Below are 13539 nucleotides of genomic sequence, written 5' to 3'. Positions count from 1 at the left end.
ATTTTAGTGCTGATTATTGACCACCAATAGATCTTACTAACCTGCTGCAGGGTTTATCCTCAGACAAGGACAATTTTGCCATATTTGGCCTTGGCAACACAATTAATCAAAATGGGCCAGAAGATTTGGTTTTGGAAAATACATGTGAAGCACAGTTCCTCAAACTAAATAAGAGTATGATGTCCTTTCAGACCAACGTATGGCATTCTAAACTTTTTAAGGCATACTTAACTAAGGGCATTTCACCAAGGGGACTGAGGGTACGTATACAGCCATTGGCTGTGGCTCAACAAAGAGCTTCCATGAGTTTTATGGAAATCTTAGCCTCTCATTATGTGAGAACTATTGATAAAGATATATTAGAAATCACACAAATGTGTGCAGACATTCAGAAATTTGAAAGACAGGAATCCTACAACACCTATCTTGGGAAACTTAGCCAGGATTTACTACCCCTGGAGCAGCAACTGAAAGACAGAAAAATGCAAAAGTTACATAGGGATCTAGCTGACTATGAAGGTGGGCATCCTTTTTCTAGTAATAAGCACGTCAGGTTTGAGCAAACACATAAGAAGGTGGTTAAAAGAAAAAGACCAAAGTCCATTTTAAAGAAGCCTTCCTCATCCAGTTATGATACTTCTGTTGAGGAGTCCTCATCAGGTTTAGAGCCTGATGCACAGCATACCCCAGATTTTCCAGCCTCTAAATGAAGCAATACACCGATCCCTTTAGGGGCAGGCAAAGAAGGGGGGGCAGGAAACATCACAAAGGTGGACAATATGGAAGGATTGCTGAAACTGATGGTACAGAAATAGAATATAATAATGTACTCAATATTTCATCCACCCCTTTCTCACCCACCCAAGTTAAATTTTTTAATAAAGGTCTTAATTTTATACCTGGCTTTTATGTGTCTGAAGATACATTTGCACAAGATATTACCTCATTTTGTAGAATACTTAACCTGAGATTATTTTTTTCAGACAGCACCTAATCCTGAATCGCAGGATGGATTCAAATACCACAAATCTAATGTTATGCCACCAGTGCATCATAATGTGTTAATGTTTCAGAATTGCATTCTCAAAGATCTGCATTTCCACTTTAGGGATTTCCATGCCAAATCAAATAATCTTTCAAAGACCGACATGGATGCCATCCATGAACTTGAAACAAACCATGATTTGGCAATATTGTCTGCAGATAAGGGTGGGGCAGTGGTGGTACAGGATTTGACCAAATACAACATAGAAGCCATGAGACAGCTAACTGACAGTTGTTATTATACCCATATCACATTGGACCCAACTCCTGGTTTCAATAAACAAATCGATCAGTTTTTGTCATCCACCAAGAATGTGGGAATCATTATGGACAACACATTACATCACCTCACGGTGCCTGACCCTTCCAGTCAGTACATATATTTAACACCTAAAATACATAAGAATTTGGAAAATCCACCTGGTAGAACTATAGTTTCAGGTAGGGTTTCTATCACTGAACCGTTATCCCAGTTTCTGATACAGTATCACAAACCACTTCTCAAATGGGTTAGGGCCCATATGCAAGACACTACGGAATTCCTTAAAGTTATTTCGGAGATGTAGCTTGAGCCAGGGTGGTTGCTTTGCACCCTAGATGTTTCTGCATTGTACACTAACATTCCTCACTGGGTGGGCCGGGAAGCACTAGAATACTGGTTATACAAGTCAAAGATGTACCAACCGGGTTTCAACACTTTTTTACTTTGCCTTGCGGAACGTTCTTACCAAGAACGTGTTCTACTACCAGAATGAATGCTACTTACAAATACAAGGCACTGCTATGGGAGCTTCATTTGCTCCCATATATATGCTGACTTATTTATGGCCCACATTGAAGACAGCTCATCTATGATTGGAGAAGATACTTGGATGACTGCTGGCTAGTATGGAGATTGGACCCGGATCATCTTATGGAGTTTGTTGAATATTTAAATGACAACAAATGGGGTATACAATTTACCGTCACCTACGATATTAACAGGATCACCTTTTTGGATGTTTTAGTTATTTGAAACAATGACCATACTTTAACATCAGAACTGTATCATTAGTACCCCCAATATAACCTCCTTCTCCATGCTACCAGCTTTCACCCTTCATATATATGCAGAAACATCCCAAAATCACAAATTTTGCATATGAAATGAATATGCTCAAATGATGCTACTTATCAGGTATATCAAGAAGACCTTACCACTAGATTCAGGAAAAGGGTCTACAAAATGGGGAACATCTTTCAGGCCAGACATTGGGTGGCTAATCGTGACAGGCAGGATCTCTTAACATACAGGGATAAGACTATGGACAAAGATTCAACCATCCGACTGATCACTACATATGGAAGGAACACTGATGTCCTACTTAATAGTGTCCACAGACATTGGAACATACTCTTAGCAGATACCTAATTATGCAATATTTTGGATGACAGATGCCATTTCTCCTTCAGGAGAGGCAAACATTTGGGTTCATTTTTAAATCATTATAAACATGGTTGGAGATGTAAAGGTGATTCTGTATAAACCACTCTTGTTGCGGACCAACTTAAAGGATGTTTCCCTGTGGCCATTGCACTCACTGCAGAATGGTGATGAAGACATGTCAGTTCTGCAGCAAAAATACTGGGCAAGTATTTGATAATTCTCTTTTTTGCAAACTGTCAGACAGACTGGGTGATTTATTTGGTTACCTGCACCTGCTCTGCATTTTATGTGGGACAAACATCCAGGCCTTTAAAATTCAGAATTTCTGAACATCTAAGTGACATTAGGCACAATAAGCTCACAAATGCTTTATACAAACACACTGAGGCACATATGAATGCATCCTTTACTTTTACTGTGATAGAATTATTGGACAGAAAACAAATAAATCAGGTTGGCATCAGATTTTAAACAATAAAGAGAAGAAACGGATTATCAAACTGGGGGCTTTGTTTTCACCAGGGCTTAATGAATATTTTTAATTGGTATGGCTAATTAATTTAGTAATTTGGAGCCTCATCTAGTGGTTGCCTATAAAAAGGAGAACAAGTGTATATGTCCTTACTGCACTGAAGAAGGCTTTGTAATTTTTACAGCCAAAACTGGTCTGTTTTGTCTCTTTTTTATTATGCTTTTGAGCTAATAAATGGTTTATGCTACATTCTGCTATCTATAACTGTCATTAACCAATTGGCTGACATGATCAGAGAAATTAAAAGCTGTGTCTACCCATATATACAATTCATTAAATGAATTCCACAGTTTCAATCATCATGTGCTGTATTAAATATTCACCCTTCAATCTCTGTCTCCCAAATCTCATATGCTTAGTTTCTGATGTATTTATCAATATATTATTCTCCTGTGTGCAGATAGTCAATTTAGCCAAATTCTGCAGACATCCCATGTTTGTAACAGATGTAATCAGTTTACTCATATTTTGTAATGTTTATTTATTGATTTTAAAAAATCAGTTTACCCATTTTCATGTCCTCAGTATACAGACTATAGAACATCTCAGATAAAAAAGATAGATCTGAAAGATACATACTAAATATATAGGACTGGGACAATGCCCTGTAGAGCTGGATCCAGTACTAGGTGATATAGGCAGTTTCCTAGGGCCCACTGGCTTGAGGGAGCCCACTAGTCAGGAAGGGGACCCACTAGACTGCCACAAACTTACATTTCCTCTCTAAGCACATGCTCCACGTATGTTACATTTCTTCTTTAAAGACACATGAGGAGTCTGTTCTTAGTAGCATCTGTGAGTGCATCTTTAGTAGAATGCACACACATTTAAACTGGAACAGAATGGAGTGCACTATTCCTTGAAGCAAGCAGCATTGATTTTCCAGATAAATGTTATGCTACAGGAAAAGCAAAGTAAGTTGTGTCTGTGTATGAAATGCCCTAATTAGGGGTGGCAGATTAGTTAATTAAACCAGGCTCAGACTCAAACCCTGTAACTTAGTTACAGATGACAGGAGCCAGAATCCTTTGCACCACTATGGACTATTAGTTTCAGTGCATTTTCAAGGAAATGTGAGCTTCAAGGGAAGAGAAGTTTACTGCTGCTCATGTTAATTCTGTTTTTGATGTGCAACTGTTTTGTTTAACAAATGATCATTACTGTTTGCGCTAGAGAATTTGAAAGCAGGGTTAGTAGCGCAACATACTTGCTTTTGATGCAGAAGTTTGTGGGTTCTACTCCCATGCCATGTAAATGAATTGCTGATACTGTGTTGTACTTTAAGAGTCCCTATCAGCATCTCGAATGCTGACAATATCAAAATGGATATTGTCACCGAAAGGGCAGAACATCGAACGGGTAAACAGAAATCTCCATAAGAGGAGATTTCCATTTACCTCAATGTAGTGCAGTCTCAGAGTTGATATATTTAAGTAGCGTGGGGTGTGGGGGTTGCAGGATGGCTTACCCCCCCTGCCTACACCCTTTAGTTTTTTTGGGGGGAGGTATTTCTTATCGGCATTGGAAAATGTAATAGGTCGATCATTTCAGTTCGACATTTAGTGATTCGACCTATTACATTTTCGAAATGCTGATACAGACCCGTACTTTAATGGGTGGGGGGGGGTGCTGTGCTGCAGTCCTGAATGTGTCCTCCTTTGGATAAGATGCCTTGTAACTATGAACCAGTTGTCGGTTTTCCATTCATTCCCTGTTGCAATATAACAGCTTACCATTTTTTTATGTAACATAGTCAATTTATTCTTCAGGGGCAGCAGGCACTGAATTTGAAGATGAAACACTGAAATATAAATTTGTTTGCTTGTAGCAACCTCTTCATTAGTTACAGATCTCGTTAATGTGGAATTATTCAGATGACTTTTAGTTCTGCAGAGATTATGCACATTGACTGATATTGCTGGATTGTAATGAGAGAAGTTTGACTGCCCTTTTATGGTTGAAATGTTCTGAAACTGACATTTTTCATTATTGATTCATATGTTCTGTTTAGCAACTAAACTTTAGTTGCTTACTGGAAAAATGTTCAAAACCACAAATTTAAAATACATTGTAACAAGTGGTGCTGTATTATACAAAGGATATAATTTTATAGAATCAGGAAGGTGAATCAAAGAACAAATACATGTAAGCATGGCCCTAAAAATACGTGCAAGGGGCCTATTGTTTGAAAACAGCCCAAAGGTAAACAATCAGCCACTGGCCAGATGTATTTTCTTTGAATGTGGGTTTCAATTCCATTTTAGTGAATGTGAATTTCAAGGGTAGAGAAGTTTATTGTTTATGTTAAGTCTGTTTTTATTGTGAAACTGTATTGTTTTGTTTAACAAACTTGTAACTGTGTTTGTGCTATAAAATTTGAAATAAAAGTTTTAAAATAAAGAAATATCCAGTTAATGAGGCACTGGAATGGCTGTGGGGGGGGGGGGGGGTTGCTGGGGTGGGCTCATCCATTACCCTGCTTAGGATCCCATTTAACCATGATCTGGCTCTGGTGCCCTGAGAAGACACCCAGACTGTAAACTAGAATTTCACTTGTCTAATTGCTATATGATAGTTGGCATGTCCCATTTATAAGCTATGCAGCTATCCACCTCATCAAGGTTACATTAATATCTACGTGTATTGATCAGTTCTTTGTGCATGACCCTTTCAAAGGCTGAAGTTAAATCTGTCTAAATTACTACACTGCACAATATTACATTTACAGCTATTATCATATCATTATGGAACATCATGTTGTAGACAGTTATAGATCTGTCTTCAGCATATGTAACTGATATGTGGTTTCAAGTGCCATCCCTTCCACTTCTGACAAACAAAAAATAAACTTATGGGTTTATATAACTCTGGGTTTGTCCTATTCCCTGTTTCTTTAAAGATGGTTATAACAACTGCATGTCTACAATTCTGAAGAATCTCCCCGTAATGAAATGACCTGCAAATAACAAATATAACGGCACGTGTTGAAATGGTCTTGGGTCATTATTACTAACAGATGCAACAAGGTGATGTGTTTGATATTAATAGCTCCACTCACTTATGTCATTCAGAAATTTCCCTTGTGCAGGGGATCACACATATGACTCTTTCAACTGGTACACTCTAAATCACTTGCCCTTCCCAACCCACTACTACAAGAGTCATCCCAGCCATCGTGGAGGGAGGGCTTAGAACATGGGACATATAGATAAAATGGAGCAATGGAATTTATTTTGAAAGCCATACTTCTTGTTATATAAAAGTAAAATTATAAAAAGTAGATATTCCTGTTCTATGATACAGTGACACAAATGCGAGGTGTCACGATACATTAGCACAGATCTGGAGTGCCATGGGAGCATGGCATATGCACTGAGGGGCTTATCTGCTTAACTTTGTAACTCGATTACCAACCACAGCTTTTATTGCTTCACCTTTAACATGACCGGTACTTATTCATGCTTTATTAGTTTGCTGTTTGTTAGGTAGCTAAGTATGTCTATTTTTTTTTTTTTTTCTGGGATCCAGCTAGCATCTTTCAATGAATGATGCATTGTAGTAGTTGTTAGACAGATAGACACACACATGCACTCACACACAAATACACAACAATGATTTATGCTTTTCCAAAGCATCTTCATGCTTTTTAACAGCAAGATAATTTTAAAATAAGAACACAGTCCATATGGTTTTATTAGTTAATGTGTTTACATTGTAAGTGATTTGCTTTTCTGGGTAATGGCTTTCACTGCATGATAATTTTTGTGATTCAAGGCTTTTTCTTTCCTATCAGATTCATTTAATGTCTTTATTCCATTTATAACAGAATCTAATAGCATTTCTAAATGCTCTTCTATAAAAAATATTAGTTCTTATTATCATGCTTATAGTCAGATATACACATTTTATTTTGATCTGTGTTATAAAATTGCTTTAAAAATACATCAACTGCCACAGTAATTGGAAATAAACCTTAAAGAATTCAGAAAAAATAAAATGGTGGCTGAAAATAAAACTTTCTTTGGCCAGTATCTAAATAGTTACACCAATATCATGACTATACTGAAGGACCAAATTACTTTTAAAATAATCTCATTCAATTAAAAACAAAAGACAGTGTGTGCACTTTTATAAAAGCATGGTACCCCTTAATTCCTTGAAATGAATGCACCGTGTGTGTAGAAGAAGGGGGTATCTGCAAATGTCACATATTTCCAGAGTGCAGAATTATTTTAATTCATTATTCCCGGTCTGTGCTCAGAAATGTTCGTTTACTAGTTGTCCAGGGTTCTCAGCTTCTTTTTACATCACAGTTCAATTGATTCCTCATTAGCACCCACAGATAAAGACCCCTCCCAGTGTAACCTCTTTATGAGTTTTTTTAAGTGCTGGAAGTCGTCATATCCCAGCAAAGCATAAAATGTGCATGGCACAGATAGTACTGCACATGTAAGAAAAATATGAAACAAACCCCACACACTTAAATATCACTTTCTCACAGCCAGCAACTCGTGCCTGATCTGGACTCCATATAGGGGTAAGGTGCAGCAAGGATAGAAGCAGAGAGTGGAGTCATAGCACATTCGCTAGCGATAGTAGGCTAGTTCGGGAAAGGTTAGAAATGCATCCGTGATAAGGGAGTGGGATAAAGTGGAAGTAGGAATGCAGGTTAAGGTTTCAAGCAGCATTTCAATGCAGGGATTAAGATTTAGGGAGGGAAGAGCTTTACACTTATGGAGTGGTAGAGGAGTTTAGAGTTATGAAGTGACTGTGGACTTTAGGTTTAGAGATCAACAAGGGAGTTTTAGGTTTAAGGAGTGTGAGGGGAGTTAGAGTGTTAAGGAGCAGTCATGTTTTAGGAGCAGGAAGGGGCTTTTAAGTCTAAGAAGAATGAGGGGAGTATAGGGTAAGGAAGTGGGAGTGGGGTTTTAGGTTTAGGATGTTATCAGCGACTTTAGTGTTGTAGGGAGTACTTTGGTTATGGTTAGGGAACAAATGGAAGTTTTAGGATTAGAGTTAAGGTTCTAGGCAGGCTATGCAGTGCAGTAGGATTGGGTGGTAGGAGGTTAGGTATTTCACTAGAAACAGACTAGGTGGGAATCTGGGCACCTGTCATTTAGTGCAAGCATCTGTGAACAGACGCAGCTACTAGTGCATGAGTATATCTAGAAGATTCATGCATACCTGTGTTTCTTATTTATCACCAAGATATTTTCTTCACTTAGGCTACTGGTATCTGTAGTTATGTAAAAGTTTGCTTTAAGCAGGGATAGATAACTAGGTAGTAGCTCCTTCTTTGCAGTATAATGAAATGGTGTTTTAAGATGCATTAAAACTGTCTTTTAATAAAGTTACAAGACATTACCGGTAATATACAAGTTTACTTGGTAAATAAAGGACATTCAGTGCACTACCTTTCCTAAACTGCTTTCTTAGAGGTAATAGATCTGTCAAAGTTCATGTTGGTGTGAATGATCTGAGACATACCTCACTGGACTATATGAAGACAGACATGATTTCTGAGTATGTGCCCCAGGCAGGTATTTCCCTATCCTTGAGCAGCATTCTACCCTCATATAGAATGATACCACAGTATAAACAAAAATGATTGATTTCAACAATTGGCTTAGTTTTTTGGTGCCATTCAAAGGGGATTCAGTTCCTGTCAGCCTGTAAAGCCATGGTCGACAAACCTCGCTGCTTTGCCAGAGGTGGTTTTCACCTGCCACCTCTATACTTTCAGCTGCTGGCAAAGGCTCTTGCCTCCCCCATAGTGCATTTTAGACAAGGTCTTGAAAAGAACATTACTGACTTGAAATTATCTAAGCAGAACCAAATAAGGGTCATGCTGCTAAATGCTTGGAGCTTAAACCAAAAACCGCACTTTCTGGAAGCACTTCTGTCACTAGAAGATGTAGATGTCTGTGCAGTTACAGAAAGCTGGTACAAGGCCTCAGAGAGTATCCCGGCTATTGCAAGGCTACAATGCCTTTCACACCTTTAGACCACAAAATGAACGTGTGAAAACCAAAGAAGGCAGCGTTTCTATCTATATTTGAGATAAACTCACCTTCTGTCTAGTTAGATTGGACAACTACAGCAGTTATAGATCCCCCTCCATGGGTCACAGAACCAACAAAGCCTACTTGACCACACTGGAGACAATTCAAATTTTACTGAAAACTCTGTTTATAGGGGATTTCAATTATCCCACCATCAACTGGGAAACCTACCTTAGCCCCAACTCACTAGCGCAAACGTTCCTTGACTTTGTTAACTCAAATGCCCTTGAACAAATTGTTCATACCCTAACAAGAGGAAAAAAAAACCATTCTAGATCTGGTCCTCACTAAAATGCCAAGCAGATGCACTGCTACAACTGTCAAACACTCAGTTAAATCTGACCAAAAAACAGTCACATTCGAGCTACCCCTAATACCAGAACTCACAAAGGGTGAAATCAGACTAAAAACCTTCAACAAGGCAAACTCTATCCTCCTAGGTGAAGGTATAAGTGCATTCCAAGCCCCACTCCAAGCTGGAAGTGGTAACTACACTGAAGCTTACTCTAAAGTCCTGTACAATCACTTGCATAAGTGTATAAACTTGGCTGTACCAGAAAAAATCAAAGCTAGAGCCCCAAGTAAAAACAAGCTGCCGTGGTGGACATCCAGCATCAGCAAACTTTACAATAAATGCAAAACGTTGATGTCCAAGAAAACAAAGGCAAGCCCCAACAATGAAAAGGCACCCTCCTCAGCCTCAACAGGCTAATAATAATAATGATAATAATAATTACAATAATAATAATAAGACAACTTGTCAAATCCTATAAGGCTCCTTTGAGAGAAACTTAGCAAGTACCACCAAGGATAGCCATAAGGCCTTTTACAGCTATGTACATTAGCTTAAAAGGTAGGAACCAAGCATGTGCAGAACTAGTGACCAATGATATCACACAAACTGAGCCAACATGAATAGCAAATGTACTAGTGGATAGGGTTGATGAAAATTTCACTCCCTTATTCTATCCTAACTTATCATAAACCTTCCCCGAACTTCCCCCCATCCTACATATCTGAAGAGCAGTTCCTCAATGCCTTGCCAAGACAGAAAACACGGCATCTATGGGACCAGATAACATCCCAGGCTGTCTTCTAAACAGGCTAAAACATGAACCAGCATCACCATTAAGTATCCTTTTCAGTCATAGCATAACTAGAGGCTTTGTTCCTGCGGAATGAAGAACAGCAACAGTTATCCCCCTCCACAAAAGTGGCCTAGCAACAGACCCAGGGAATTAGAGACCCATAAGCCCAACCAGCCTCATCTGTAAGGCCATGGAATATATCATGGTGAACCTCATAAATAAAGATGTAGGCAACCTCCAAACCCTGGCTACTACCTGTTAAATCTTTTGGACTTCTTTGAAAATGTGACCATGACTATTGACAAGGGCAAATCTGTGCACACAGCATACCTCGACTTGGCAAAGGCTTTCGAAAAAATTCCACATTCAGCCATTACTGATAAACTTAGCACACTGAATGTAAACCCCTTAGTTGTAAGATGGGTTGCCAACTGGCTGACAAACCAGACACACACTATCAAAGTGGGTGACTCCACATCAACCAGCAGACCAGTTACCAGTGGGGTGTCACAGGGGTCAGTGCTGGGCCCCCTACTGTTTGGCATATACTTCTCAAAAGTTCAGGTCAAAACTAAGGGGTTGTGGCTGACCAAGTTTGCAGGCGACTGCAAACTAGCTGCAATCACTGAACCCCCAGATGATGTCAGTATACCCTAGGATGGTCTCATGCAGAACAATGACTGTTGTATTAGTCATTGTCTCAAACTGGATGTAAAGAAATGCATCATCATTCCCTTTGGCATAAACAATATCTTTTCACACTATCAAATAAACAGCAGTACCCTATAGACCCATGAAGTGTTAAGGGACCTGAGATCACAATTTGACTGCAACCTTAACTTCGACCACCATGTGTCTACTGTAGTAAAGAAGGCTTTCTACATAGCACACTTGATTAGTAAAGATTGCCTTGAGAGCAAAAGTGGTTATAACCCCTCTATACTCGGCACTAATGCGGCCCATAATTGAGTATAACACCCTGTTTGGCATGTACCATACATAGCACATGCAGCAACAGGAAAGAACTCAAAGGTTTCTAAAAACAAAGATAGAGGAGTTCCAGCATGTGCCTTACACAGACTGACTAAAGTCCCTGTCACGATACTCTGTGTCATATAGACTTCTTAGGGGAGAGTTATGCAAGGCCTACAGAGCAATCCAAGACCCAGACCTAATGAACTTGCTACATATCAGTAAGTCAAACAGGACTAGGGCTACCCATTCCAGGCACATTAATATGGCCTATGATTTAAATAGGACATGCTAGATGAACAGATGTATCTCCCAGAGACTGCCATGTCTTTGGAAAAGGCTACTGATTCATGTGAAACAGAGCACCTCTATGACACTGTTCAAGACGAACCTTGACGAGTAAATGGGGCACCATAAATCCTTACCAGGTATAGTGCCCGCAACCCTCCTGGACATGTGCAGTCATCACCGAATGCAATCTTGGGTATTGACTAGCATTTTCATGGTATTACATTGGGATGAAATGGCTAGGCTTAAAATTACCTCCGGATTGATAGCCTAGTAATGTCTTATGATCCTACATATGTATGTATGTATATATAGCCACATGGTTCATTTTTCAATTACTTTTGTAGTTGTGTTGCACATAGTGCACGGCATACTGATTACTGCACTGGTGTTGGAGACAGCTTCACTGTTTGATCATGTTCTGCTCACAGGATTGCAGGTTTTTTTTTTTTTTCAAACTTCTTTTCATAACAGAATAGACTCGTGTGTATATGTCAAAGAAAGCAGGAAACCTTTTCTTAAATGGAATGCAAAGCATTAGGGAAGCTTTCCGCTCACATCAGTGAAATAACTAATCAAATCTGTAACCTCTGTGAAAGTTTTCTGATGTTTTATATGATTAAGTGGAGCATGTTAATGCATAATCAGTATTTGCAGTGGTTAATGTGTTACTTGTTTCAGTAGTAATTTTCAGAACTCACTGAAGCTTCTCTCTCTCCCACACAGAGTACATAGAAATAGTACTAGTAATAAAGTACTTTCTTTTCCATTCATTTGTTTTTCACTGAAGTAACTGTATGGGGACATTTGTTATCCTATGCAGTGTAACTCTTCTGTGGAGGTAGTTTGGAAGTTTTGAATGTTCATTCCTGAACACTTGTTTAACAGTCACAGTTAGTTGCCATTTCAATTTTAATGAAGCAAAATTTAAATATGCTTAGTTAAAGTTATCAGCCAAGACATGATTTTTGTAAGATAATGAAGTTAACAGCCTCAGGGACCTTTTATTTTAAATGTTCTTGCACATTTATTCCAAACGTATGTGTACGTCGTTCATGATTCCTTTACAGAGTATTGTACAGCTGCGCATATGATGAATGGGTGTATGTCATTTTGCATTTTCTGCGTTTTGATTACATACAGCACACTGTTGTCAAGGTACGGATATGAAATTTTTGTGAAGAGGAAATTTAAGGGAAGTTTCACCATTAATAAAAATATTCTGATTGTGAAGGAGACATCTAAAGTATAATTTTAATGTTTTAAAAGCTATATTTCATATAATTGCTTGTAGACATGTGACAGAACTGTTATATTTATTTATTTACCATTTGTTTACCAGAACAGTCCGAGTGGGACAGAGCCCGTTTTCAGTGGAGGCCTGGGGAGAAACACTCCCGATGTATGTCTTTGGAATGTGGGAGGAAACCGGAGCACCCGGAGGAAACCCACGCAAAAGCAGGGAGGACATGCAGACTCTGCACGGAAGGCACCCCAGCTGAGAATCGAACAGGAGAAACTCTTGCTGTGAGGTGACAGCACTAACCGCTGCACCACCTATATATAAAGATATAGGATTGAGAAGTTGGTTTCAGTATGAAATATTTTTCCCTCATGTTTTTGTTTCAGTCTTCATAGCACTACCAAGTTAGGTGCAACTGAACATTCGTACATCATCTGCATATGTTGTGCTATCCTGATTTCACTTTGGTGTTAACTTGACAATAGTATATTTGTGTTAAAACAATAACTTCCTAAAAATGATATGCCTCAGACAGTCAATATGTAAGTCTATTGAAGAAGTGGCTGCTAGGATGTGATATTATGAGCAATACGCATGTTCAGAGAATTGCTTGGCTGCATAAGTTAGCTCAGTTGGCAGAGTTAATTGAATCACATTATTTTCAAGTAGAGAGGTAAGTGCTTGGGAATTTAGTGAACAAATGGTGGTGTATTTGTGTATGTGTGTATGTGTGTGCACGTGGGCTGCATATGAAAATGCATGCAGACGGATGAGTGGTCTCTTGTGTGTGTGCACACAAGATCATGTGCCTGTGTGGGTGAACTTGAAAGGTGGGGGTTACTTAATGGATAGGTATGGTAGGGGTGTTCGTGTGTGTGTGTGTG

General features: G+C 38.9%; 1 protein-coding gene across 2 annotated transcripts in view; it reads left to right on the top strand.

Annotated features, from left to right (window-relative positions):
* SGCD (sarcoglycan delta) overlaps positions 1 to 13539 on the top strand; it is a 3695933-nt gene that overhangs the window by 2275661 nt on the left and 1406733 nt on the right. The window lies entirely within an intron of this gene.

Source organism: Protopterus annectens, chromosome 4.part0 (assembly GCF_019279795.1).
Source record: "Protopterus annectens isolate FY-2018-M chromosome 4.part0, PAN1.0, whole genome shotgun sequence".
In the NCBI taxonomy this organism is placed as follows: Eukaryota; Metazoa; Chordata; order Ceratodontiformes; family Protopteridae; genus Protopterus; species Protopterus annectens.
This window is presented reverse-complemented; position numbering and strand designations above follow the sequence as displayed.